Here is a 26,249-nt window from a genome sequence, read left to right as displayed (position 1 = left end):
CCGCTCTATTGCGACAACAAAAGCGCCATCAAGTTGCCAACAACCCAGTTCAGCACTCGAAGACAAAGCACATTGAAATTCGTCATCACTTTCTCAGAGATCATGTTGTGAAGGAAGACATTGATATCATACACGTCAATACTGAAGAGCAATTGGCAGATATCTTCACCAAGCCCTTGGATGAGAAGAGGTTTTGCAAGTTACGGTGTGAGCTAAATATCTTGGAATCCTCAAATGTCCTGTGATCAGGCACACATCCTAACACTTATGCATATTGATGACTTAGATGTGCAACACACGAAGTAAAGTATATCTTCAATCAATGAAGACATACATTCTAAGTGTGAATACATTAATGTGGAATTTGACTTCGGAGCGCCACGATAATTGTGTGCCGTGTCTGGGTCTAATACTTCCTATACGGTTGGTAACGCCACCACCAAATTCTTCTGTTTGAAGTGTTTCACCCATGCGTTACATCTGCTATGTCTTCACATTTTGTTTGTCTTCATTCTCAACTTTTCTTCATGATTATCTTCACTGTGTTGGTTTGATTGTCTTTCTCACATATATATACTAGTGTTCTGTCCTCTACAACATTCACTTATAGCTATGTCTTCTTGTTGAAACTTTTGAACTAAGTGAATGTGATCGGACCCTAACCTCTCTATGCTTTCTATCTCAAACTCTATCTCTCCAAATCATATGCATTCTATTGAAACTGTCGAATATCCTCTCTGCTTCCTTGTTAGCGGAAGATAAAGAGATAAACGTTAAGTCCGTTTTCAATGCTAATTCCTTCACCTGAAACTCGGAGAAGTGGGAACGACCACCCGACAATCCAGGTGTGCGTTGGAACATGGGACAACTCCTAGTATTGCATGTTTGCCACGTGTTCCTCAGATGTGAACCGCTAGGGGCACCTGCGTAATTGCGCTGTGCCGTACACTTCCTTATAAATACATGTCCCCTGCGGTCAAGAAAACCTTCTTCCACCTCTCCACCTCGTCAAACCCTAGCGCCCCCGCTAGATCTCGACGACGCCGGCGATGAAGCACTCAGCTGCCGCGACTTCTTCGATGCCGTCCTCACGCTGGCCGCGGACATCGTCTTCTCCGCTGCCGCCGTAGGTGTTCTCCGTCGCCAAGATAGGGCACGGTGGATTGAACTGCTCAGTCTCCTACTCTTCCCATCTAGAAGTTCTTTGCGTGGTAAATATAACTCTATTTTTACCATCTTTTTGATCCTCAAAGACTCATCCTGTTTGCCAAAATAAGTTTCTGCCTATACGATGTTAGATCTATCCTGTCTGCATCTCATACTGCCTAGAATATTCACTTAAGCTTCATATCTAGTTAGATTCCTCACTTGTACTTATTCGCGGATTCATACATATCTGGAACCAACTCTCAACATATAAGTGAATGTCTTCGCACGATGAGGTCAATGTCTCCTAAACTGATTTATCTTCAAAATCTTCTGAGAATGCATATGACCTCTTCCCCTTCCCTCGCATCTCTAATGCTGTCACAGGTACATGTCCGTGGGAGAATCCCTTGGTTCTCATAGTCTGCATTCATTTGCCGAATTCTTACAGCATCACATTAACTCTCCCGAAGCCAGTTCATGTTTGTCCAGCAAGCGAAAGCCTTTGAAGCCTTTGAACGTAGTGAAGCCATTCAGTTTCAAGTTCATGGCTGCAGAGAAATCAGTAAGGAAGGGTGGCAGACAACATCGTGGGGGAACGTCAAGAGATTTTCCTGATGACCTCTCAGAGCATTACAAGACAGATCCTGAAGAGGATTACAATCAGCGCAAGACCCGAATCCAATGGATTCGAAGATATTGGGCAGAACAATGGTTCAAGTACAGGTTTGTGACCCGGGAATATGCTGAGAAAAATGCCATCAAACGACCATGGGGAGACATCCTATACAAAAATCTTCAACCCAGGTCCAGAGATGAAGCCATTGAACAAGGCTTCTATCCCTGCATGGTCCGTGGACCACAGCCTGCAGATGCACACCCATCGTCATTGCTATGGTGTCGTGACAACAATCTGTTCAAACGCAACTTCCAGTTTGCCAAGAATTCGTCTAAGCAAAACAAGAAGTCATTGGGACTAGACTTCAACCCTGGCCCTTCTACTCCCCGTGCCGATGGCACCCGCGAAGAAGAACTCAATCTTGTTGGGCCCTTCTACAACCTGGAAGGTCTCATCACTCATATCATGGTTCAAGGGACAGCCGTGGATGAACCTGCAGATGACGCTGAATCTGATGAACCGCCTGCACCGCTGAAGCCAAAGAAACTGAAGCAGCCTAAAGATTCAAAGCCTGCCTCAGCACCAAAAATCTCACGGGCGAAGCCACTGGCTACTGCACCTCCTGAAGACAGTGTGCAGTCTGAAGATTTGTCACGCATCTCCAAGCCCTCGAGAGTAAAGATGCCTTTGCAACACACCAGCCAAGAACTGACTGCTGCTGCTATTCTGCGCAACGGCGCCATTGATCTGTCCAGCGATGAAGATCTTGCAGATGACGCTCTTGAGCAACTGATCAAGAGCAAAGAAGAAGCAGAAATCTTCAATGATTTGCCTCTTTGACGTGGCAATCATCCACAACTTCATTGATGAGTGGTTTGACACGCCCAACCTCAGCTTTGAAGATCTGCAACTTCCAATTGGCCTCAGTGTCGTCTTCCATGGCGCCATTGCTTCAGAGCTAGCTCTAGCTCAGCGCATCGTCGAACTGAAGCAAAAGATTGACTTTGAGAAAGCTCAGTTCAAGAAGCACATGGCCAAGCTCAGCGTGCAAGAGGTCAAAAACTTCAAGATCATGCTGCACGAGCTCAAAGAAGCCTTTCTCAAGAAGCGTGAAGAAGCTCAAGGTTCTCGTGAGCGCATGAAGAGCCTGGCTGACAAGTGTGTGCAAGCCTACAATGAGGCTGAGAAGCGCAAGGCTCTTGGTCGTCCTGGCATCGATCCTAGGATGGCTGCAAAGAAGAAGAAGAAGCCAGCTGTGGCCGAACCCGAAGCACCAAGGCAAGAAGCACATCCCATTGTCTTCCCAGCCAGCATGACCGGCTCGAAGCCAAAGGTCAGATCAACCACTTTAGAACTGAAGAAGACGAGGAATGCTGAGGCTGAAGTGAGAAAAAGGAAACATCTTGAAGCCTCTGATGCTGCTCCCTCCAAGAAGAAGCGCAAGACCAAGAAGGATCGGGCTACTCCCACAGAGCCCCTAGTTGTGGAATCTATCTCCATGGTTCGCCCTGCAGCTGAACATCAAGAGCGCCAACTGATTGTCCATGAGCCTGCTTCCACAGAGGCTCATGAAGCTGAAAACATTCCAGCAGTTGATCCCACCGCTGTTGAAGACATTGGTCACCATGACAATGTTGAAGATGATGTAGTTCTTCCTCAGATCGAGCACCAACTGGTATCATCGCCTGTACTTACGCACAGCGAACTCAACAGCATTGGTCGTCCTCTGACGCCAATTGCTCAGGATGCATCATGGGCTGATCACCCACAACAACAAGTCACACCACCCCGGCAAGAAGAAGAAGATGACCTTGAGGCCCAGCCAACTCCATCTTCAAAGGCGTCGCTAGCGTTACGCAGGCTTCGCAAAGGACCAAGGCCTCAAGTCTCTCTCTCGAGCGTTCCAGAAGGAGAAGTGCCTCACCAATCTATTGCACGTCAAGTGTTTCAAGATGCCACTCCTACTGTGAATGTCTCCGAGTCTGAGGCTAAAGCTGCTGAAGACATTCCGGCTGCATCAGCCGACGACACACAAGAAGAAGAACGTGTCCCTACTCCCCCCATTACTGAAGAACCTGTTCTCGAGGAGAACGTGTCTGTGCCCGACCCTCCAGCTCATCAAGTGGAGGTTGAGAATCTTGAGGCTGCCACCACCAACACAAATGAAGCCAATGACGTAGTCATGGCTGAAGCAAATGTGGAGCCTGTTGTTCCTGTGCCTGCTGCTGGTCCTCAGTTCGACTATCACGTTGAGCACAGGCCTCAGGTACAGAAGCCAATGCCAAGGATGCCCAGGTTTCCAGGTCCTGCATCGGCACCCGGATCTTTTAATGTCAACGGCTTCAAAGCAGACAACACCTTCTTCAATAGCGCCAAGAACCCCTACTCAAGGAAAAGAATATCTTCTGATCGGTTCTGGAGCTATCCGTAGCGAAGTTATTACTCATGCATTCTGTACAATTAAGGTCGCATTTTCCCTCATATGCGTTTTAACACTGAAGCCATAACTGGTCTGCCTTGCTTGGAAGAAGCTCTGGATTGCTTCAAAGAGTCTGGATTGTTGCCGTTCGTCACCGACAGAGAGCACTGGAATGAAGAATTGCTGCTCCAATTCTATGCCACTCTTCCCACTCATGGCTACAACAGAGATCCGAAGACTTGGGTCCTTGAGTGGATGACCGGCAATGTTCATCACGAATCCAAAGCCCTTGATATCATTGAGCTCACTGGTCTGCCTACTCCTGGAGATCTTTATGAACCTGGTTGTCAGCTTCACAGTGCAGCTATGGAGAGCATCTTTCAGAAGCCTGAACCAAACATGAGTCAGATGCTTAGCATGATGAAGCCTTTGCCTCCAGATGCTGCATATCCTAAGGAGTTCTTTGTTGAAGACCTTGAGTATCTGCCACGCACTATCTATCACATTATAAGGCGAACTCTCTGGCCCATCAAAGGACATTCTCCACATGCAAAGCTGGAAGGTGCAATGAAGACTTTGGTCTTTTGTATTCTTCACGACAAATGCTTCAATGCGCAAGACTTCTTCATCCGCCAACTTGCTGCATCAGGATCTGATCTTTTTGGCTTGAAGTTTTACGTTCCATGGATAATGCGGCTGATCAAACTACACTCAGCTGTCTCATATCAGCCCTCTGCTCGAAATCATCGGATCTTTCTGCCTGACATTGATATGTCCGTTGAAGCCATCTATCCAGAGCCTGCCAAGGAGCCTCTTAGTATTCAGAATGCTGAGCATCAAAGCTTCTCTCAAAACATTGAAGGAGTTGAAGCAGTCACTCGTGTTTATCCTCTGGCTGGTACTACACGTGCACCTCATCATGCCCTCACTGAAGCCACTGAAAGCACCATTGCCCAACGGCCCAAGAAGCGATCTCGTGTTCTCAATGACCGAGAGCTTCTGGTTGCCCTTCATCAGAAACAGGATAGGCATCATGACTGGCTGAAGCGCCAAATGCAAAGCCTCTTGGTGGACGTAAACAGGATTCGCAATCTTGACACCAAGAATGCCTTTGTTGCCCATGAAACCTGTCGGCGTACATGGAAAGGACTGACGCTTATGTGCTCTGAGGATGATCTTCAAGAGGATGGCTTCTCTGAACGCTTCAAGTTTGACTCCACACCTCCAAGAAGGACTGTGCTGCGACGAACTCCGTCTCTTGAAGACTTTGAGTTCTCTTCCTCCGCCACAACTGTGAATGCCAGAGTGATCGAGACGAAGACGATGCCACTTCACCGCCCCCTACTTCTGCACGCATCGACACTGCCCCGAGTTCATCTGCACCGCTGAACAACATCGACGACCTTGCTGCTTCACCTACTCCTCCTGGGAACGAGTAGATGCTCTATGTCTTCAAACCTTTTTGGTCCTTACTGACAAAAGGGGGAGAAGCATATGAGTTTGATAGTCTTCAAGCGGGTCCATATGGGCGGTTGCTTTATGTTTTGCCTAGTGTTTACAACTCTCGTTTTGATACATTTGTTTTTTGAGTTGTAGCACTTAAACTCGATGGTCGTCTGCTACTTATTTGCTATTCTGTGATGCGATGATAAATTCCGCATGTGCGATCATAAATTCCGCACTTAGATCATTTTGCAGACGTCCATTTTTCATTATGCATGTCATTATCTTCACATACTTTTCATGCATGATGAATTGTCATCATAAGTTGAAGAGGATCTACACAAGTACAACCTGCCATGTGCATTTGCATTCCAAAAGCAAATTACTTATATGCACATCTTCAGGGGGAGCCCTTGCAACTTATGAAGACAATTCCCTATCCTTTACAATTTCACACATTATATTCCTCGTTGAAAACTTCAACTAGTTTGTCATCGATCACCAAAAAGGGGGAGATTGTAAGTGCATCTAGTGCCACCCCTAGTTGGTTTTGGAGTATTGACGACAAACATAGTTGAGGGACTAATGTGTTTGTGAGAATTGCAGGATAACACAGGTAGAAGTCCCTCATTGATTCAGTTTTCCTACCAGAGATGACCCCTAAAATTGTATGAAGACATTGAAGTCAAAGGTGGTATGTGAAGACATTCACATTGAAGACTATGACAAGAGAAGACATCGCATGAAGACTATGGAGCGCGAAGACTTAGCAGTTTCGTTGTTCTGTGTTTTTCTTTGTTGAGTCATAGGAACCACCGTACTGTTAAGTGGGGTCCAAGAGAACCAGTCAGAATGACTAAAGTGATGCTTAACCAAAATCCTATGTCTTCAAGTGAAGACTATGAGAGCAAATCTTGTCCAGAGTTGGATAAGTCAGCTTCGCTTGTAGCCCAAGTAAAGTTGTCGTGTGTGTTTGAAATCTGACCGTTGGAACACGTGTCAGTTCCTTAGTGACCCAGGGTCATTTCGAACAAATCAGGTCGGGTTGCCAAGTGGCTATAAATAGCCCACCACCTACAACCATAAACGGTTGGCTGCTCAGAGTTAAAGCACGGCTTTTGTCGTTTGAGAGCAACCCACTTCGAAGCCTTTGAGAGAGAATTCCTTGCGAAGATAAAGCCCTAACCACCCAGAGCCAAAGAGTTGTAGGCATCACTTAAGTTTTCCTTTCTGTGTGATCTGAAGACTTAGTACACTTGAGGACTGTGAATCCTCCAGCCGGTTAGGCGTCGCGTTTTGAGCATCCAAGAGTCATTGTGGATCGCCGGTGAACGAAGTCTGTGAAGGTTTGGAAGTCTACCTTGAAGACTTACCAGAGTGATTGGGCGAGGACTGGGTGTCCTTAGCTCAAGGGGAATAAGGTGAAGACGAGGTCTTCTGAGTTGAATCTCAGCCTCCCCAACCAGACGTACAGTTGTCACAGCAACTGGAACTGGTCCAACAAATCATTGTCTTCAACGAGTCACTAGTTTCATCCTTCCCTTCCCTTTGCTTACTGTTGGTCCTTGTGAAGTCATTGTATGATTGCATTATCTTTTGTCTTCACTGAGTGACTACCTGTTCTGTTCGGCTTCACAATATCTTCCTACCTGATCTTACTGCCCAGCTGCTATTAGTCATTATGCTTTCACTTCATTGAATACTTGACTAAGGTTTGCCTAGTGTAGTCTACCTTCCGCTGCATGGTAATAGGTTTATTTTTATCGTTTGTATTCGAAACTTCCATGTTTTGAAGACTTTCATAAAAATCGCCTATTCACCCCCCCTCTAGTCGATCACTAGCACTTCCAGTTGGTATCAGAGCAAGGTACTCCCTTGTTCTGTGTGATTCGGTTTAACTACTTGGAGTTTTAGCTATGCCGACTGTGGGGATAATTAAAGTCTCCGCTGCGTGCCCCGTCTTCGATGGAACTGAATATCCCTACTGGAAGAATAAGATGCGCATGCATCTTGAAGCCAGTGATGTCGACCTATGGTATGTCGTCAAGAATGGCGTTCCCAAGGCTGGTGAAGGTGTCACCGCTGCTGATGTCAAGAAGTTCGTTCAACTGGACTCCACTGCCAAGAACATCATCTGTGGTCATCTGACCAAAGGACAGTATGGCCGCGTGAGTGCTTTGGAAACATCTAAGCTAGTCTGGGACTGGCTCTTCAAGGTCAATGAAGGCGTCTCAACCCAGAGAGATCAGAGAATCAGTGTCCTTCGCAACCTCTTCAACCGCTTCAAGAGAAATGACAATGAGAACATCCAGCTCACGTTTGATCGACTCACTGGCATCACAAATGAGCTTCAAGCTCTCGGCGCCACTGAGATCACCAAGCATGAAGTCGTCAAGACACTCCTGAGATCACTTGACAGCTCGTTTGACACCCTAGCCCTGATGATTCAAGAACGTCCTGATTTCAAGACACTTGATCCGTCTGACATACTTGAGAGGCTCAACACACATGAGTTTCAGCTTTCTGAGAAAAGAGACATCTACGGTCCCAACTATGGGTGAACTCGTGCCTTGAAGGCAAAACCTGTCTCCTCATCTGAAGAAGAATCTGGCAACAGCTCTGATGATCCTGAAGACATTGGAAAGGAGCTTGCTATGCTTGTGAAGAAGTTCCAAAAATTCACCAAGAAGAAAGGCTTTAGAAAGTCTTCACGATCAAGCTCAAGGAATGATGAAGCTTCTGCTCATGACTACAAGAAGAGAACATGCCACAAGTGCAAGAAACCTGGCCACTACATCTCTGAGTGTCCGTAGTGGGACAATGAGAACAACAAGAAGAAGAAGAGCAAGGAATATGACTCTGACGAGAAGAAGAAGAAGAAGAAATACTCAAAGTCTTCTTCCAAGTCTTCCTCAAAGTCTTCATCACACAAGAAGAGCTCATCTGGAAAGGCACGTGCGTTTGTTGGCAAGGAAATGGATTCAGAGGAGGAGTCCGCTTCTGAGGAGGCGGAGGTGGAGTCTGAGGAGGAGTCCGATTCTAGCGTTGCAAGTCTGGCTACATCATACGTTGCCAAGTCCATCTTCAACACTGAAGACAATGACTTCATCACCGACACCGATGCAAATGACAAGGACTAGTCCGCTCCTTCCTACTGCTTCATGGCACGCGGTGCCAAGGTAAACACATGCACTACTCACTATCAAACATCTAGTGACGATGACTCTGATTGTGGTTCCAAACCCAGCTACAAAACGCTTGCTAAAATTGCAACTAAACAACAGAAAGCTATGGAACACATTCAAAAACTGTTAGACAAAAGAGATGATCTGTTAGACGTTGAAATGACTCGATCTCAGTCCTTAATTGAAGACATAAAAAATCTTCACGTTAAGTATGAGGAACTTGAAAGTCGTCATGAAACGCTCTCAACAACTCATGAAAGGCTTTCCTATGATTATCTTCAAAGGAAGCAAGATCTTGAGAAATTGAGAGCGGCTCATGAAGATCTTCAAAAGGAAAATGAGTCACTTCTCGCCGAACAGATCAGTTCAGCTCAGGAAGGATTTGAACCACCATGTCTTAAATGCATTGAGCGTGATAACGCTACTTCTATTGCTGAATGTTCTACTGCTGCTACTGTTGCAATATCTTCAACTGTTGATGTGGTAACTAACCCTTCTGCTGAGGATACCACTGCTATTGCTGATGAGAATGCTAGGTTGAAGACATTGCTTGAAACAGGGATGTACAAAAGTCTCAAAGGGAATCAAACACTTTGTGATGTCCTCAAAAGGCAGATCCTGAACCGAAACCCTAGGAAAGAGGGTGTTGGGTTCGAAAGGAAAGTGAATGCTGATGGCTCTTACTGGAAACCTTAGCAGCACCCCAAAACCACATGGGTTGCTGCAAAGGAACCTTCAGCGGATCCATCCACCCTATCTGGCTTCACTTGTGCTAATCCCATTGTTATTGATGAATCCTTTGATGCAAACTATAAACTGTTTAAGAATCAGAATGGTGAAGTGTTTGCCAGGTATATTGGTACTAACTGCAGGAATGGACCGCCTATGAAGAAGATCTGGGTGCCGAAAAGGTGTTTGGAGAATCTTCCTGTGAATGTCATCATGACACCACAGGTGAAGAAGACAAACCCCAGACCACAGGCTTCATACGGTCCAAAGGCTTCATACAGACAGAGGACTCACCTGAGTCGCACTAACGCAAATGTTTTGCAGGGAAACCATACTCAGGCATGTGAATATGAGCGTGTTTCATCAAACCGCCATGTTCATAAGACCAAGAACTATTATGCTTATTCTTATGAGTACTATTGTCCACCTGCAAGACTTTTTGCTAGGGCTCCAAAGCCAAAGTTCTCAGATGCTGCACTTAGACTCATTGCTTCGAAGCCACCCTTGAAGATGTGGGTGGCTAAGAAAGCTTAACTCTCTTTTGCAGGGAAAGATCTCCAGCCGAAAACCAAAATCGTCTGACGCTATTGCTGGGGACCTTAAACATCTTGTAGGGCGCAAGATCAAATGCCCAAATGGTCTTATTATGTACTTTGTCCCTGAATCGCTTGCTACTCGCCCTATCAGTCCAAATCTCGATCTAAGCTTTCATAATCCACTGGTTCGTCAAATGTTTTTGCTTCACAATTCTCTTCGTGAATCCTACCCCCCTAACTGCACTGTAGGGTACGACACCAGCTGCTTCAGAATGGATTATTGATAGTTGGTGTACCAATCACATGACTGGCAAGCGAAGCCTTCTTATGGACTCGACCTTACGTCCATCTGACAAAAGTCACATCACATTTGCTGACACTGGTAAAAGCAAGGTATTGGGTCCAGGTAGAGTTGCAATCTCAAAGGATCAACACATGGATAAAGTCATGCTTGTTGAATCCCTTGGTTTCAACTTAATGTCTGTCTCAATGCTTTGCGATTTAAACATGATTGTGATATTTGGAAAATATCGTTGCCTTGTTCTAATGGAATCTGACAAGTCTCTAGTGTTTGAAGGGTATCGGAAAGATGATTTGTACGTGGTAGACTTCTCAGCAGGACCACAACTTGCCGTATGTCTTCTAGCAAAAGCTTCTGAATGCTGGCTCTGGCATCGGAGGCTAGGGCATGCTGGCATGAGGAACCTCCACACTCTTGCAAGGAAGAAGCATGTCATAGGCATCGAGGGCGTCAAGTTCAAGAAGGATCACTTATGTGGTGCCTGTGAAGCAGGAAAGATGACGAGGGCCAAGCATCCCTCGAAGACAATCATGACAACAACTCAACCCTTCGAACTGCTCCACATGGATCTTTTCGGTCCCACTCATTACTCAACTCTTACTACTACTGCTTGTCTCTATGGCTTTGTCATTGTTGATGATTATTCAAGATATACTTGGGTGCATATAATCCTCTACAAGACTGAAGTGCAGGATGTCTTCAGACGCTTCGCCAATCGAGCAATGAACAACTATGGCGCCAAGATAAAGCACATCAGAAGTGACAGTGGCACTGAATTCAAGAACACTGGCCTAGATACATATCTTGATACCTTAGGCATCACACATGAATTCTCAGCTCCGTACACGCCACAGCAGAATGGCGTCGTCGAATGCAAGAACAGGACACTTATTGAGATGGCCCGGACGATGCTTGATGAATACAAGACTCCAAGAAAATTCTGGACGGAAGCCATTGATACTGCATGCCATATCATCAACCGTGTTTATCTTCACAAGCTTCTGAACAAGACATCCTATGAGCTCCTTACTGGCAAGAAGCCAAATGTCTGTTACTTCAGAGTATTTGGCGCCAGGTGCTGGATCAAGGATCCACATCACACTTCAAAATCTGCACCAAAAGCACATGAGGGTTTTATGCTTGGATATGGAAAGGATTCACACTCCTACAGAGTCTTCAATCTTTTTCACTATAAAGTGGTAGAAACAGTGGATGTGCGGTTTGATGAGACGAACGGCTCACAAAGAGAGCACCTACCAAATGTGCTAGATGAAGTTCCATCGAGTGAATCAATAAAACTTATGGGAACTGGAGAAATCATACCGTCTGAAGCTCAGCCTGAAGAGGAACTCATCATCTCCGCACCTGATCAACCTGAAGACAATGCTCAGCCTGAAGACAATCCCTCTAACGATGACAATGATCAGCAAGAGCAAAGTCTTTGTCCTGTACATCCTCGTGTTGCAAATGAAGTACAGATTGAGAGAATAATTGATAGCATCAATGCACCGGGTCCACTCACTCGTTCAAGGGAAACACAGCTAGCAAATTTCTATGGGCACTTCACATTTGTCTCAATATCTGAACCCAAGAAAGTTGAAGAAGCCTTCTTGGAACCTGAATGGATTCAAGCTATGCAAGAAGAGCTTCAACAGTTTGAGCTGAATAATGTATGGGAACTGGTTAAGCGTCCTGATCCTCGCAAGCACAATATAATAGGCACCAAATGGATATATCGCAACAAGCAAGATGAGCATGGTCAAGTTGTCAGAAACAAAGCTCATCTCATTGCTCAAGGGTACACTCAAGTTGAAGGGATTGACTTCGATGAAACATTTGCTCCTGTGTCTAGACTTGAAGCCATACGCATACTGTTGGCCGATGCAAATCATCATAACATTCTTCTGTATCAAATGGATGTGAAGAGCGCCTTTCTCAATGGCAAGATTGAAGAAGAAGTGTATGTTGCACAACCGCCTGGCTTTGAAGATCCAAAACATCCTGACATGGTGTACAAGCTCAACAAGGCACTGTACGGCCTCAAACAAGCCCCTCGGGCTTGGTATGACACACTCAAATACTTCCTGAAGAGCAAAGGCTTCAAACCTGGTTCCCTCGACCCCACTCTCTTCACGAAGACATATGATGGTGAACTGTTTGTGTGCCAAATATATGTGGATGACATTATCTTCGGCTGCACCAATCAGAAATACACTAACGAGTTTGGATATATGATGCAAGAGCAATATCAGATGTCCATGATGGGTAGCTAAAGTTCTTCCTTGGTCTTCAAATACGTCAGCAACGCAACGGCATCTTCATATCTCAAGAGAAGTATCTCAAAGATTGCCTGAAGAAATTTGGGATGCAAGACTGCAAAGGCTTCACGACTCCAATGCTAGCGAAACATCATCTGGGTCCCGACGACAACGGTAAAGAGTTCGATCAAAAGTTATACCGCTCCATGATTGGTTCTTTACTTTATCTATGTGCATCTAGGCCAGATATTATGCGTAGTGTTTGCATGTGTGCTCGATTCCAAGAGGCACCAAAGGAATCGCATCACTTAGCTGTGAAGCGAATTCTTCGATACTTGGCTCACACCCCAACATTAGGATTATGGTATCCAAAGGGGTCCGATATTTGCCAACAACCCAGTTCAGCACTCGAAGACAAAGCACATTGAAATTCGTCATCACTTTCTCAGAGATCATGTTGTGAAGGAAGACATTGATATCAAACACGTCAACACTGAAGAGCAATTGGCAAATATCTTCACCAAGCCCTTGGATGAGAAGAGGTTTTGCAAGTTACGGTGTGAGCTAAATATCTTGGAATCCTCAAATGTCCTGTGATCAGGCACACATCCTAACACTTATGCATATTGATGACTTAGATGTGCAACACATGAAGTAAAGTATATCTTCAATCAATGAAGACATACATTCTAAGTGTGAATACATTAATGTGGAATTTGACTTCGGAGCGCCACGATAATTGTGCGCCGTGTCTGGGTCTAATACTTCCTATACGGTGGGTAACGCCACCACCAAATTCTTCTGTGTGAAGTGTTTCACCCATGCGTTACATATGCTATGTCTTCACATTTTGTTTGTCTTCATTCTCAACTTGTCTTCATGATTATCTTCACTATGTTGGTTTGATTGTCTTTCTCACACACACATATATATATACTAGTGTTCTGTCCTCTACAACATTCACTTATAGCTATGTCTTCTTGTTGAAACTATTGAACTAAGTGAATGCGATCGGACCCTAACCTCTCTACGCTTTCTATCTCAAACTCTATCTCTCCAAATCATATGCATTCTATTGAAACTGTCGAATATCCTCTCCGCTTCCTTGTCAGCAGAAGATAAAGAGATAAACGTTAGTTCCGTTTTAAATGCTAATTCCTTCACCTGAAACCCGGAGAAGTGGGAACGACCACCCGACAATCCAGGTGTGCGTGGGAACATGGGACAACTCCAAGTATGTTGCATGTTTGCCACGTGTTCCTCATATGTGAACCGCCAGGGGCACCTGCGTAGTTGCGCTGTGCCGCAAACTTCCTTATAAATACATGTCCCCTGCGGTCAAGAAAACCTTCTTCCACCTCTCCATGTCGTCAAACCCTAGCACCCCCGCTAGCTCTCGATGACGCCGGCGACGAAGCGCTTAGCTGCCGCCACTTCTCCGATGTCGTCCTCACGCCGGCCGCGGACATCGTCTTCTCCGCTGCCGCTGTAGGTGTTCTCCATCGCCAAGATAGGGCACGGTGGATTGAACTGCTCGGTCTCCTACTCTTCCCATCTAGCAGTTCTTTGCATGGTAAATATAACTCTATTTTTACCATCTTTTTGATCCTCAAAAACTCATCCTGTTTGCCAAAATAAGTTTCTGCCTATACAATGTTAGATCTATCTTGTCTGCATCTCATACTGCCTAGAATATTCACTTAAGCTTCATATCTAGTTAGATTCCTCACTTGTACTTATTCGCGGATTAATGCCGGCCCAGTCATGAACGCATGTGTGTCCAGAGTGGGTTTCTCGGCTTCCACACGGGTTTCAATGAGGTGTTTGAATGTGGCAAGGAGGCGTGTTCAGCCAGGCGTGCATCAAGTGGCTCCCTCGACTCTCATGTACAACACCGCGTCATTCTTCCACTGACGTGTGGACTCTTTGGGTACATGGCCGACATGTTAGTGACCCAACGTAGGCAGCGCACGGTAGAGGAACTTTTGGTGGGCCAGGGCGGTCAGAAGCGGGCATTTCATAAACTGGTGATTGTTCATTGAGTGTGACGTCATCTATTTCATTAGATAAGCCTACTATATAATGTAAGAGAATATTAAAATTTTCATATATATATATATATATATATACATTGATAGCCCGTTCGATATGTTGTGATTCATAAAGACCGCTGCAAACATCAATGTTCTACTTATCACAGACAAGATTGATTAAACCTTGCAAAAAAGATAAGATAGATTAATACCCATAACAATCCATGTCCTTAAGAAAGGGTGCATGCACTTATAGGTTGAGCATGTGTCTTGCGTCATGTGCGGTGTCGCCAGTGTGCATGCAGGCATGCGAGTGTTGCGTGTGTGCATGTGTACGTTTCAGTGTTGCATGCATGTGTGCGTATGTGCATGTGTACGTGTCAGTGTTGCACACCTGCATGCGTGTGTGTGTTCGTTATGTGTACGTGTCAGTGCTGCACGCCTGCATGTGTGCGTGTGTTCGTTATGTGTATGTGTCAGTGTTGCACGCCTGCATGCGTGCGTGTGTTCGTGCGAGTGTTGCATACGTGCATGTGTACGTGCGGGGTGAGGCTACACGTCAGTTGACTGACTTTTTCATCTCTGGTCAGTAGATTTTCGAGCCGCTGGATACGAAATCAAGGGCCTATAGTTTATCTTCAACCTCCACTCCCTGAGCCGCCAGCCATCACCGGCCGCACCGCCGGCCGCTGCCGCCCACCCCAAAACCACTCCTCACTACCGGTCTGTCGCCGTCCCGGCCATCCCTCTAGGCCCTCTCGCGCCGAGCTTTTTTTCTGGCGATCCCCACGCCACCGCCCAATCACCTTGCCCCCCACCACCGGCGACTACCAACCAGAGGTCTCACGACTTCGAATCCCCACCGACCACTAATTTATTACCATTTCTGTCCTTCATATACGCGCTGACGGGTGGGCCCTATGGTAATGTGGGCTGCTGAATGTGGACCATTTAACTGGCCAATTGATCGTGTCATCAACAAATTACAGAGGTGTATGGTGAGCCAGTGACAGTATGATCACCCTAAAATGTATTTTATTAACATAGTACAGACTCAAACTACCATTTATTTCTTCATATACGCGCTGACAGGTGGGCCCCATGGTTACGTGCCCCGATGGTGCAACACTAGTTACGCCACGTGGAATGTTTGACTGGTCAATTGATTGTGTCATCAACAAAATACGGAGTTGTACGGGTGAGCCAGTGACCGTATAATCACGACATGTATTTTTTCAACACAGTACAGACGCAAGCGCTCATATGTACGCGGAAGCACTCACCGCTATAAGCGCACACATCCAAACCCTTCCCCTATGAGCACCTTCGAGACAGTGAGCCAGCATATGATCTTGGTATTTTACGAAGTCACCATAGGTGCCTCGTAGTCGAGTGGAACGTCTCCTCCCACTGAACACATATCATCGAAAAAATACTAAAATTAACCCAGAATAAATGTGAGCACCGGGACATTAACCCTGGTGGGATCGAGAAACCACTGTCCTCCTAACCATCCAACCACAGGTTGGATCGCACCACAAAATGTATGTGCTGACCGTGATGGGCTTATTCTGAAGTTCAGTGACCATATCATGCTTTCGCTTCAAATACAATGACCATAAGTGTCGTCAACAAAATACAGAGCACGCATCAAATACAATGTCTGTCTGTGTCATCAACAAAATACGGAGAGGTATCGTGAGCTAGATACCGTATGATCACCACGAGAATATATACGGTGACCGTAATGAGCATATTCTGAAGTCCACCGACTGTATAGTGCTTTCACTTGAAATACAGTGACCGGCACACGTGAATGTGTCATGGCATGCATATTTTTAGAGGGCTGAGAGATAGTTTGTGTGCGTACGTGAAAGTGGTGTAGAAAGAGGGGGTGTCCGGTGGAGACAAGGAGAGATATGCCCTTCATTTCTCTTTCCTGTGACTAATATTTTAGGAGAAAACATAAACATTCACAATGTAGAACAAATATTTTTGGATGCACCATGAAATTAACTTTCATGTATTAGTGGCCGATTGCGTGTGTGGTGTGGTGGGCACATCATTTTCTAGTTGGGTGGGCACATCATTTCTTGTTGTGGTGGGTCAGCATGAGGACTCATGGGTCGGTTCCATCCTACGCCACATAGGTTGGACCAAGACACATTATACGAAGACCCATGTGGAGGACTCGGCGTACAACATGAAGCTAGCAGAGTCGTGGAGGACTCTATCCCCACTGGTGATAAGCCGACTATATATGATTTGTAACCCTAGGCCCCGAGTATGTTATAGAAGCCTGGGGGCTAGTTTGTCGATAGTATACACACATGCACAATGCTTGGTATTCACGTGTACTTTGTACACACTCCTATCACTAATATATAGTACTAGGAGTAGGCTTTTTCCTCAACTGCAAGGGTTCGAACTTGGGTAAAACCTTGCCTCGTATTGCCATCCAGCCTAACAGTCAGGGATATCCTACCGAATGATCTGATGGAATCATATCTGCCAACTACTAAGAGAGAGGTATGTCTGTGGGGGGGATGTGTGCAAGAGAGGCCTAAAGATAATGTGCATGCGGGAGACACGTAGGCACATATATGTGCGTATAGAGGGCTAGTAGAGACCATGCGTGTGTATATATTCATGTGAGAGAAATAGTGTTTTCCAACTGAGATTAGTGAAAAGAGTGGTACATAGTAGTCAGAAAGAGAGAGAGAGAGAGAGATTCAGAGAGTGTGTGTGCGTGAGACACCCCCACACCCCAGGAGAGATTGTGAGCATGTGTGAAAGAGAAATGCCGATGTATATAAAGTGTGTGCACTTATGCGTTAGATAGAGAGATATATAGCACGTTTGTGAGAATGAGCCGAGGCATAGTGCATCTACGTGTAAAAGGCGGTTCTACGCATTAAATTAAAATATAAATGGCATTATTATTTTTGGATGAGATCATGAATTTTGCAATCTGCGTATGAACGAAAATTGGTCTATCAGACACCCATACTCTATTGAATTCTAACATGTGCATGTGTTTATTTCATATTATCGATCCATAGAGTGAGAGCGGTTTGAAATGCAAGCAATGCATTGCTTTTGCAATTCATATATAAACATTAATTCACCCTTAAAATATATATATATATATATAAACATTAATTAGTGCACTCCATGTTGTTAGTGTGAAGCACTTTATATCACTTACATGGATACATTCCAAATTGCTAGCTACGAAATAGAATACATGTTGAATTCAACATAAAGGCGGTTTGTAAGATTCAAATTCATTGGAAGTGCATTCATCTATTTGAACCCGAGATAATGGCATTTGTAAATCAGATCTAAAAGGGGGCATCAATGTTTGTTGTGCGTTTAAACATGCTATATATTCATACGCATATCTAACTATTTTTTTGCAACCAAGGAGATTATATCTGGAACCATGCATGAACTAAGGTAAGTTGCATATTTGTTAATATATACTCGTGTACAATTTATATTCAAATGTACTCCATCCATTCGAAAATAATTGTAGTTTAAGGACTTTCAAGAGTAAAGAATTGTGAAGTTTGACAAATCCTGAAAGTTCAATTCAAGAGAACCAAAAACGTTAATGCTTCTGCTCCCAAATATTAAACGAAGCGCCAAATAAGCCTCTGGTCACCTGAAACCGCACGAGACTAATGTTTGGTGGTAGGAAATTACTGTCCTGACTCTGGCACGTGTAGCCTATCGGCCCGATGTCCAAAGGTCTAAACTGGCATGCTAGTCTCAACCACCTCCTAGAAGCATTCATACGCCGTGGGCGCCTAAACACCCATGCGCTCGGCCAAAATCTATCCCGCCCACCATTTGGCACACCTGAGATTACTGTCCTACCCCCAACCCGCAATATGTCCAAAATTTTAGATGGGGGCAAAGTTTTTAACTTTCCCCAAATTTCAAACAAGCGCGTCCCAAACGGAAACATTGTTCACCCTTAGTCCCCCCCTCCCTCTGTTTCCCCATTCATACTCCATGGGTGCCGAAACGCCCTCTCCACCAGCCGCGAAACCCCAGCCTCCTCCGTCCTCCACCCCATCGCGCCCAATGCACCGCCACCATCCTCCATCACGCTGGAGCCAGTACCCCGACATCATCGTCCAACGCAACCTCAACCGCAACACCCTCAAGGACTTAGCAGCTGAAGCCGAGGCAGAGCTGCCTCCACGATGCCCATGCTGACGTGCCCCGTACCAGAACCACTTCGACCACGCCGTCCTGCGCCTCACCGCTGCCGCTCCACTGTCACAACCGTCCACCGCACTGGAGCTGTTCCTACTACGCCGGCGTTCGCCGCCTCGGATCTGGTTCCCCGCCGTCGACAGATGGCCACTGCACCACACTTAACAACTTGGCCATGCGTTCGTCCAAGGCTCCACCGTCCTCCACAACTTCTCATTTCCAGCGAACCATAAGAAGATCGTTGGAAAAACAGACGGAGGACACAACACTGCCAGCAGAAAGAGGTACTGCTCTTCCCTTATTCGTGCAAATCTTATGTCTCTGCTGACACCGTATTCATCCCACGAAAGAAATTAGTTGAGCGCTTCATACTGCATCTTCTTCGTGATACTAAATTCACAAGGTTTTCTCCCATTTAGTATTTCACCTTTGGTAGATGTCAGTGTCCTTCCTGGATTTCAATTCAGGGTCAGTCGAATCGCAATGAAAAGAAGCAGCACCCTCTTAGGCGCGTGAAGCACCTAGTCCGCCTGTTCGCCGGGGAAGCTGCTTGCGCCCAATCTGGAGGTCAGCGGGGCTTAAAAGTATGGCCGGGGCAGTGCCAAGCACGGCGGTGCAGTGAGGTCGAGGGGAGGGCGGAGGCAGGGGACCAGGCTGGTGGTCGCTGGTGTTTCGAGGAAGATCATAACACTAACTGGCTAGATGAAGGCGATCTGCCCGTTCTTTGTACATCATACGGTGTAGAAAAAATGGACTAACCAATTTGTTTTCAGTCGACTCCTATTTTCATAGGACCACACCTTGTGGTGTGCTAGAGGAGCATCTGCATTTCCCAGCCATCCCTGTGCTCATATTTCAAAATCCTAGAATCTAGTAATTTCGTGTGCCATGCATGTTGTAGAGCTATCATATGTCTCCCATCATTTATTCCTCACCGACCTGCTATCTACTACCTTTACACTATACTACTTGTGCACACACTTCACCCATACTCACACTATTGTTTTTTATGCATGGGTATTTCAGACTCTGACATAGTGTTGATGAATACAAAAAAGAAAAGACAGAAGTCGCTCCAGTGTAATTCGAAGATAAGCACTAAGTGTCTCAGCGCTCTAAAGGGTGCAGTGCCAGCAGATGGAGACAGTAAATTTAGCTCTGCAGTTGATGATCTCAATTGCCACACACAACTATCCCAGGTGCTTGTTTTAACTTCGCGCTATCAAATGTGGTTGCATGTTTCATATGGTGTCTGTCTTGTATTGCTTCCAATTTGGTTAAATTGCATCAGCTTACTTTACACATTATACCTTTGATAATGACATTCCTTCCTGTTTTTGATACATACTACGTATGTCTATTAACCATGTTCGTACATCAAACTAATGCTCTTTTGTATCCCTCATCAATCACTTATGATGAGACAGTCACCCCAGTGGGTTACTCTGAGATGCGCTACTCGTTTAAAGAGTGCAGTGTCATCCTCCCCACATGATTCTCAAGAAACATCAAGGCTAAATGAAGATAGTCAACGTAGCTCTCTAGTTGATGACTGCAACTCCCCCACACCACAATCGTAGGTGCTTGCTCTTACTTGGCAGTGTGATATGTGGTTGCATGTTGCATATGGTGTCTACCATGTAATGCTTCTAATTAGGGTAAATTGCATCTGCTTAGTTAACACATTATACCTGTGAATATGACATGCATTCATGTTTTTGGTACATATTACATCTTTGTATTAACCATGTTCTTAATCAAACTACTTTTCTTGTGTATCCCTCACCAATCACTTCTGACGAGACACCTTCAAGTTGACAATGTAATATTGGTTGCCTCTTGCATATCGTTTCAAACATGTATTGCCTCTAATTTGTTGAAGTGCCACTTATAATGAGACACATCTAACTTGGTAGAGTGATTTTGGTTGGATCTTTAATATGGTGTCTAGATTGCATTGCTTCCAATTTGTTGAAATGCCTTCTGCTTAGCGTTTATCGTACATGTTCCATCCTCCTACAATGTGGTTGCCATACATAAAAGTTGTGTTCGTCAGTATCATGCATCAACGAATTTGGAAGTGCGAATTTCATTCCTTTTTCTTGTGTGTTTACTTGACAAGGCAAAATCTAAAAGGTCGAAGGCACGGAACGATGGTGGTCCTCTGGAGCAACCGAAACAGATGATCTCTGCAGATTCTCCTGCTACTCCTACTGCAGTGCAAGTTCCAAATCTCATCTCCCCTACTCCACAACCCCAGGTGCTTGCTCTAAAATGGCAGTGTGATATCTGGTTGCATGTTGCATATGGTGCCTAGCTTGTATTGCTCCTAATTTGTTAGATTGCATCTCCTTAGCTTACACATTATACATGTGAATATGACACGCCTTTCTATTTTTGTTACATACCACATCTACCTATCACACCATGTTCTTACATCAAAGTACTGTTCTTATGTATCCTGCATCTATCGCTTATGATGAGACAGTCACGCCTGTGGGTTAGTATGAGGCGTGCTACTCTTATAAGGAGTGCAGTTTCATCCTCTCCCCATGATTCTCAAGAAATAGCAAGCCTAGTTGAAGATATTGAACGTAGCTCTGTACTTGAAGACCGCACTTCCCCTACACCACCATCGCAGGTGCTTGCTCTAACTTCGCAGTGTGATATGTGGTTGCATGTTGCATACAGTGTCTAGCTTGTAATGCTTCTAATTAGGGTAAATTGCATCTGCTTAGTTTACACATTATACCTGTGAATATGACATGCCTTCCTATTTTTGGTACACACTACATCTATGTGTTAACCATGTTCTTACATGAAACTACCTCTCTTCTGTATCCTGCATCAATCACTTAAGATGAGACACCTTTATTCGTTGCATATTGCATATTATTTCTAGCCTGTTGCGTTGTATTGCTTCTAATTTGGTCAAATACATTTGTTAGGCCACCCTTTTAATTTGGCAGAGTGATATTTGTTTCATCTTTCATATGGTTTCTAGCTTGCATTGCTTCTAACTACTTCAAACACCTTGTGCTTAGTTTACACTTTATACATCATACATGTCAATATGTCATGACGTCCTGTTTTTCATACATATTCCATCCTCCCATTAAGCGGTTGTTTTACATGAAATTAGTGCTCGTCAGTATCATGCATCAACGAGTTCTGAAGAGCAAAGTTTATTCCTTTTTCTTGTGGCTTTGACTTGATAAGGCAAAATCAAAAAAGAGTAAGGAAAAGAGTAAGAAAGGTGATGATGGTGGTCCTCTGCAGCAACGTAAACGGAGCATCTGTACGGATTCTCCTTGTACTGCTAGTGCATTACAAGTTCCAAGTCTCCGCTCCCCTACTCCACCATCCAAGGTGCTTGCTCTAACTTGGCAGCCAAATCTGGTTGCATGTTGCATATGGTGTCTAGCTTGTATTGCTCCTAATTAGTGTAAAATGGATCTGCTTAGCTTACACATGATATGTGTGAATATGACATGCTTTCTTGTTTTTGGTACATACTATATCTGTCTATCACACCATGTTCTTACTTTAAACACTCTACTTGTGTACCCTGCGTCAATTACATATGATGGGACACCTTTAAGTTGGCAGTGTGATATTGGTTTGCCTCTTGAATATGATTTCTAGCATGTAGTGCTTTTAGTTTGATGAACGCCACCAATGACGATACCGTTTTAACTTGTCAAAGTGATATTGATTGCACCTTCCATATGGTGTCTAGCTTGCAGTGCTTCTAATTTGTTGAAATGCCTTCTTCTTAGTTACCACATCATAGGTGTGAATATGTCAAGACGTCCACTTTTTTGTACATATTCCATCCTCGTATCATGACTTTGCCTTTCATCAGAGTAGTGTTCGTCAGTATCATGCATGAATGAGTTCTGAAGAGCGAATTTTATTCCTTTTTCATGTTGGTTTGACCTCACAATGCAAAATCAATAAAGTGGAAGGAAATTGGTAAGGCATTGGATGATAGTAGTCCTTCCGAGCAACTCAAATGGAGGGTCTCTACAAGTTCTACTCCGCCATCCTCCGAACAAGATCCGTAAGACAACGCAAGGCTAGACAGTAACATAGCTGTGTAGATGACGAGCACATCTCCCCTACTCCACCATCACGGGTGCTTGCTCTAACTTGGCACTATTATATGTGGTTTGCATGTTGCGTATGATGTCTAACTGGTATTGCTTCTAACTTTGTTGAATTGCATCTGCTTACTTTACACATAATGCCTATGAATATGACACGTGTTCCTGTTTCTAGAACATACTATATCTGGTCACACCATGTTCTTACATCAGACTACTGTTCTTGCATATCCCGCATCAGTCACTTATGATAAGGCACCTTTAAGTCGCCACTGTGATATTGGTTGTGTCTTGCATATGATTTCTAGCATGTACTGCTTCTAATTTGTTGAAATGCCAGACAGTTTGAACTTGGCAGAGTGATATGGGTTGCACCTTTCATATGGTGTCTAGCTTGTAGTGCTTCTAATTTGTTGAAATGCCTTATGCTTAGTTACCACATCATAGGTGTGAATATGTCATGCCATCCTGTTTTTCATACATATTCCATCCTCGTATCATGTGTTTTCCTTTCATCCAAGTAGTGTTCGTCAGTATCATGCATGAATGAGTTGTGAAGAGCAAATTTTATTCCTTTTTCTTATCGGTTTGACTTCACAATGCAAAATACATACAACTGAAGGAAATTAGTCCAGCAGTGGATGATGGTGGTCCTTCGGAGCAACTCAAACCGAGGGTCTCTACAGATTCTACTCCGCCATACTACCAACAAGATTCGCAAGACAACACAAGGCTGGACAGTCAATGTAGCTGTGTAGATGAAGAGCACATCACCCCTACTCCACCATCACAGGTGCTTGCTCTAACTTGGCACTATTATATGTGGTTGCATGTTGCGTATGATGTCTAGCTTGTATTGCTTCTAACTTTGTTGAATTGCATCTGCTTACTTTACACATAATGCTTGTGAATATGACACATGTTCCTGTTTCTAGAACATATGTGTAGATGATGAGCACATCTCCCCTACTCGACCATCACAGGCGCTTGCTCTAACTTGGAACTGTTATATGTGGTTGCGTGTTCCATATGATGTCTAGTTTGTATTGCTTCTGATTTTGTTGAATTGCATCTGCATAGCTTACAACTTATACCTGCAACGATCACTTACCCATAAGACACATTTAACTTGGGAGTGTGATGTAGGTTGCATCTTGCATTGTCCTCTAGCTTGTACTGCTTCTAATTTCTTGAAATGGCACTTATGGCGAGACACATTTTACCCGATAGAGTGATATTGGTTGCATGTTCATATGGTGCCTAGCTTTTATTTCTTCTAATTTTGTTGAAAGGCCTTCTACTTACTGTTTTTCATACATATTCCCTCCTCCTATCGTACGTCAGAATATGCAATGATGTCTTATTTTTGTATATATTCCATCCTCCTATCCTGCGCTTGCCTTACATCAAAGTAGTGTTCGTCTGTATCATGCATCAACCAGTTATGCAGAGCTAATTTTATTCTTCTTCTTTTGGTTTTGACTTCATAAGGCAATATCAGAAAATAGGAAGGAAAAGAGTAAGTTAGGGGATGTTGGTGGTCCTCCGGACCGACACAAACAGAGACTCTCTTGATTTGCCACTGCTACTGCTAATGAAGTTGAAGTCCCAAGTCTACATGATGAGTTCATCTCCCGTACTCCACCATCGCAGGTGCTTGCTCTAAGTTGATAGTGTGATAATTGGTTTCATGTTGCATATGTTGTCTAGCCTGTATTTCTTCTATTTTGATTAAATTACACTTGCTGAGTTTATACGTTATACATGTGCATATGCCATGCCTTTCTGTGTCTAGAATACACTACATCTATCAATCATACCATGTTCTTACATCAAAGTACTACTGTTGTGTATCCCGCGTTAGTCACTCATGATTGGACGCTTTTAACATGGCAGTTTGATAGTGGTTGCATCTTGCATTGACTTCTACGCTGTACTACTTCTAATTTTTCGAAATGCCACATATGACAAGACACTTTTAACTAGGCAGAGTGATATTGGTTGCATCTTTAATATGGTGTCTAGCTTGCATTACTTCTATTTTCTTGAAAATCCTTTTGCTTAGTTTACACATTGTAGCTGCCAATATGTCACGCCGTCCTGTGTTTCTTACATATTCCATCCTCATACGGTTGTCTTACATCAAAGTATTGCTTGTCTGTATCATGCATCAATGAGTTCTGAAGAGCGATTTTATTCTTTTGTGTTGTGGGTATGCCTTGACATGGCAAAGTAAAAAAAGAGCAAGGAAAAGAATATAGTAGGGAATGTTGTTACTCGTTGGGTGAAACGGAAAAGGATCTTCCCTCGAGATTTTGCTGGTACTTATAGTGCAGTAGAAGGTCCAAGTCCACCAGCTAAATCTACAAATACAGTATCACCTGCTCCACCAGCTTCAGCATCCGCTTCAACTGTACTAGCATCTCAATGAGTTACTCGTTCGTTTGCTCCATAACTGGCCAGTTCCCAAGCTGCATTCACACCTAACACTACTTCTGAAGCACTGCTGACACAACAGGACTTGGCAAGATCAGATGAACCTCATGAGCATCAACACCAAGACGGTACCTGACCGAGCCAAGTTGCAGTTGCATGCTCCTTTATATGTACTCTCAAAGTTTGATGTGCATTAACACCTTCCATATTGGTTGTTGAACTAGCACCACGGCGCAAGCGGAAACAGATATCAGGGATAATGCTTGACAGATTAACAAAATCTAGAGGAAGAATGGAGATCCATTTTGAGGCATGTTTAAAAAGGCCACGTGATGCTACAGAGTCAGCCAAGTTAGTATTAGAGGCAGCCATTGCCGTTAGGTGTCATGCACGTAACCTCCCAACGTGGATCCAATACAGGAATGAGAAAGACAATACCCAGTTTAACACCTTCCTTAACCATTTATCCATAAGTAATGTTATTCATCACAATTTGTAATATTGTATTGCTCTGTGCCATACTTTCTAGCTTCCTCCTAATAAGACTCACATTCTTTTTTCAACAGATGAAGTTCAAGTTGGATCCGAAAGATGATGCAACTAAACAATAATGCACTCATGTTTTTCAGTCTGCTCTACGACAGTATCGGTACCACATTAGAAAATCTCACTTTGAAGGCAAGGCTAACAATGAAATAGCCCAAACATCTCCAGTGGAATATATTACAGATGAGGACTGGACAACCCTTGTTAAACACTGGTCTGATCCAAAGTATCAAGTAGGGTATATGTATTTGATCAAACCATATAT

Source organism: Triticum urartu, chromosome 7A (genome assembly GCF_056163025.1).
Source record: "Triticum urartu cultivar PI428250 chromosome 7A, HENAU_Tu73, whole genome shotgun sequence".
In the NCBI taxonomy this organism is placed as follows: Eukaryota; Viridiplantae; Streptophyta; class Magnoliopsida; order Poales; family Poaceae; genus Triticum; species Triticum urartu.
Note: the sequence above shows the minus strand (reverse complement) of the source record.